The 4,652-nt window shown below is 39.8% G+C and overlaps 1 pseudogene; it reads left to right on the top strand.

Moving 5' to 3' along the window:
* The first annotated feature begins 2,456 nt into the window (after positions 1 to 2,456).
* LOC105511591 lies at positions 2,457 to 3,586 on the top strand (annotated as a pseudogene).
* Positions 3,587 to 4,652: the final 1,066 nt, after the last annotated feature.

Consider the following 4,652-nt stretch of genomic DNA (forward strand, 5'->3'; position numbering starts at 1 on the left):
CTCCCACTCCTGTCCCACTCCATATTCTTGTTAGCTACTGTTGATTGATGGCTTCCAGGAAAAGATGATCCATCACTGTTCAGACTAGTGAAGCTTCTGCCACTACGTTCAGGTTAGTCCAGCATTTTGTGAAAATGAGACGAAATATAAAGTCTGAAAAATGCCAACTCATGGGAAAAAAGGAAAACCTCAAAATAGCATGGTATTGCCGGAATCAATGAAATTAACATGGGTGGAAGACGGATCGATTTTTTTTTAAATATATGTAACAGTGTATGATATGTTACAAACACATCAGGAGGCCTGTGATAGGGTTTTTAATTCCATACTGGAAATTATTCACTACCAGAATAGTTACTGGGAAAATTCAGTGCCCAGGGCAAGTAATAGCTACCAATTAAATTGGGCTCTTAATTATATAAGGTACTGTGCTAGCTGCTTTACATATGTTATCCTATCCAATCCTTATTTCCATGAAAGGTATGATATGGTTTGGCTCTGTCTCCTCACCCAAATTGTAATTCCCAATATGGGATGTAGGGCCTGGTGGGAGGTGATTTGATCATGGAGGTGGTTTCTAATATTAGCACCACCCCTCTAGTGCTATCGTGTGATAGAGTTCTCACCAGATCTGGTTGTTGGAAAGTGTATAGCACCTCCCCTTCACTCTGTCTTCCTCCTACTCCAGCATGTAAGGCATGCCTGCTTCCCCTTCACCTTCCGCCATCATTCTTAAGTTTCCTGAGGTCTCACCGGAAGCAGAAGCCTGTACAGCCTGCAGAACCATGAGCCAATTAAACCTCTTTTCTTTCTAAATTACCCAGTCATAGGTGTGTCTTTGTAGCAGTGTGAGAATGAACTAATACAGCTAAAAATCTCTATTTTGCCAATGAGGACTTGCTGTTGGTCACAGAGCTGATAAATGATAGAGTTAAATTTAACCCAGTGGCAGTCTGACTGCAAAGCCCATACCCTCATCATTCTACGTGCAGTTCTTCTCCCTATCTCCCAGATTTTCAGAAAGGAAGGATCAGGTTTAAATGATCCTGGCTACAAAAATGAGAGGATGAGCCTGAAAACATATGTACTGGAAGTTGTGCGTGGGATGAGAGGGAGACAGCCTTGCTTGTTACTTGGTATGACAGTCAAAATGTGTCTAGACTGTAGAACACTCAGGAAAGACACAGAAATAGGCTTGAACAAATGAAAAGGCACATTGTGCTTCTGGTAGGAAAACTCAACATCATGAAAATGTCAGTTCTCCCTAAATGACTTTATGAATTTAACATAATCCCAATGAAAAAGACAGCCATACCTCGTTTTATTACACTTCACCTTATTGCACTTCTCAGATACTGCACTTTTTACATCTTGAAGGTTTGTGGCATTTTTCCAATAGCATGTGCTCACTTCGTGTCTCTGTGTCACATTTTAGTAATTCTTGTAATATTTCAAAGAATTTTTTATTATTATATCTGTTAGGTGACCTGTGACCAGTGATCTTTGATGTTACTAATGTAATTGTTTTGGGGTGTCATGAACCTAGCCCATATAAGACAATGAACTTAATCAATAAATGTTGCGTATGTTCTGACTGCTCCACTGATCGGCCATTTCCCCATCTCTCTCTTTCCTCAGGCCTCCCATTGCCTTGAGACACAACAGTATTGAAATTAGGCCAATTAATAACACTACAATGGCCTCTGAATGTCAAGTAAAAGGGAGAGTTGCACATCTCTCACTTCAAATCAAAAGCTAGAAACGATTAAGCTTAGTGAGGAAGGCATGTTGAAAGCCAAGATAGGCCTCTGTTGCCAAACAGTTAGCCAGGTTGCGAATGCAAAGGAAAAGTTCTTGAAGGAAATTAAAAGTGTTACTCCAGTGTACACAGGAATAATAAGAATGTGAAACAGCCTTCTTGCTGATCTAGAGAAAGTTTTAGTTGTCTGTGTAGACAATCAAACCAGCCACAACATTTCCTTAAGCCAAGGCCTAATCCAGGACAAGGCTCTAACTCTCTTCTGTTCTACAAAGGCTGGGCTGGAAGAGGTGAGGAAGCTGGAGAAGAAAAGTTGGAAACTAGCAAAAGAGTAGAGGTTGATTCATGAGGTTTAAGGAAAGACATTGTCTCAATAACATAAAAGTGGAAAGTAAAGCAACAAGTGCGAATGTACAAACTGCAACAATTTATCCAGGAGATCTAGCCAAAATCATCAATGAAGGTAGCGACACTGAATAACACAATGCAAATGAAACAGATTTCCATTGGAAGAAAACACCATCTAGGACTTTTACAGCTAGAGACAGCAGTCAATGCTTGGCTTAAAAGTTTCAAAGGACAGGATGACTCACTTGTTAGGGGCTAATACAGCAGGTTGAATTAGTAGGTTGAAGTTGAAGCATATTTACCATTCCAAAATCCTCGGGCTCTTGTGAATGATACTAAATCTCTCAAAATGGAGGTAAAACCACTGCCGGGTCACCCCCAGCCCAACTCCAGCCGTCGCGGTGGCCAGGGGGAGGAGGGCCATGATCCAAATGAACCAGAGCAGTTGAGAAAACTGTTTATTGGTGGTCTGAGCTGTGAAACTACAGATGATAGTTTAAGAGAACATTCTGAGAAATGGGGCACACTGACAGATTGTGTGGTAACGGGAGACCCCCAAACCAAATGTTCCAGGGGCTTTGATTTTGTGACTGATTCTTGTGTTGAAGAGGTGGATGCAGCAATGTGTGTTCAACCACACAAGGTTGATGGGCATTTAGTGGAACCAAAGAGAGCTGTTTCTACAGAGGATTCTGTAAAGCCTGGTGCTCTAACAGTGAAGAAAATTTTTGTTGGTGGTATTAAAGAAGATATAGAAGAATATAATTTGAGAGACTACTTTGAAAAGTATGGCAAAATTGAAACCATAGAAGTTATGGAAGATAGGCAGAGTGTAAAAAAGAGAAGATTTCCTTTTGTAACTTTTAATGATCATGATACAGCTGATAAAATTGTTGTTCAGAAATACCATACTAATAATGGGCATAACTGAGAAGTGAAAAAGGCCCTTTCTAAACAAGAGATGCAGTCTGCTGGGTCACAGAGAGGTCAGGGAGGTGGATCTGTCCATTTTACGGGTTGTGGAGGAAACTTTGGAGATCTGGAGATAATTTTGGCTGTGGTGGAAACTTTGGTGGAAGAGGAGGCTAGGGGGGTGGAGAAGGTGGCAGCAGAGGTAGTTATGGAGGAGGTGATGGTAGATATAATGGACTTGAAGGTGAAGGTGGCAACTACCGTGGTGGTCCTGGTTATAGTAGTAGAGGGGGCTAGGGTGGTGGTGGACCAGGATATGGAAACCAAGGTGGTGGATATGGTGGCGGTGGTGGAGGATATGATGGTCACAATGAAGGAGGAAATTTTGGTGGTGGGAACGATAATGATTTTGGAAATTATAGTGGACAACAACGATCAAATTATGGACCCATAAAAGAGGGCAGTTTTGGTGGAGGAAGCTCGGGCAGTCCCTATGGTGGTGGTTATGGATCTGGTGTTGGAAGTGGTGGATATGGTAGCAGAAGGTGCTAAAAACAGCAGAAAAGGGCTACAGTTCTCAGCAAAAGAGACAGTGAAGAGTTGTCAGGAAAGCTGCAGGTTACTTTGAGACAGTCACACCAAAAGCATTAGAGGAACGGTAAAAATCTGCCACAGAAGGAACGATGATCCATAGTCAGCTTAAACAGGAAACCCTTCTTGTTCAGGACTATCATAGCCACAGTTTGCACAAAGTGCAGCTATTGATTAATGCAATGTAGTGTCAATTAGAGGTACATTCCTGAGGTCTTTTAGCTGTTGTAGCTTTGTCTTTGTCTTTTTCTTTCCATTACATCAGGTATATTGCCCTGTAAATTGTGGTAGTGGTAACAAGAATAAAAAATTAAGGAATTTTTAACTTTTCAATATTTGTGTAGTTCAGTTTTTCTACATTTTAGTATAGAAACTTCAACAAAATGCAGTTCTGAAGATGTTTCCTTGTGAGCTAACAAGTAAAGAACATCATTGTTAATTATTATTTTGTATGAATGTTGCTAAAGTTAACTGTAAAGAAAGACTTGCAGTTTAAGGGGAATCTATTCTCCCCATTTCCAAACCATGATATGAATGGGCGCTCACATGTGGAGAGAATAGATATTTGTGTGTTTGCAATGTATGTTTTAGATAAATAGGATTGGGTATTTAAATTAGCATTTGTGAATTTAGTATCATTAAGATAACCTTCAAACGAAAAAAAATCTCAAAATTTCTATTTGGTTTTTATGTATTTTCTTTTAAAATGTAATCATGTGATTTTAGTGTGTTAGACTTGCTGAGTCCTAGCTGTGTTTAGAACATCTCCATTCTACGTTTACCTTGGTCAAATCTGAACTGCTGCCATAGGTTTTGGGTGTAAAGAATGTTTACTGCCCTCCATTTAAATTCTGAAAAGGGATAGTGGATATTTTCCCTCTCCTATATTAGAAACCATTCTTAAAATCTTTTCAAAATATAGGGCCATTAAGCCTGCTATATCTGAGCAAATTAGTGGGTACCTTTTTTTCTTTTATAAAGCACAAGAGGTCCATACATCTTGAGTTATTTTCCTTAGTTTAAATGTTTTTATACAAGTTCT

The sequence above is a fragment of the Colobus angolensis genome, unplaced genomic scaffold (assembly GCF_000951035.1).
Source record: "Colobus angolensis palliatus isolate OR3802 unplaced genomic scaffold, Cang.pa_1.0 Scaffold200, whole genome shotgun sequence".
NCBI lineage: Eukaryota > Metazoa > Chordata > Mammalia > Primates > Cercopithecidae > Colobus > Colobus angolensis.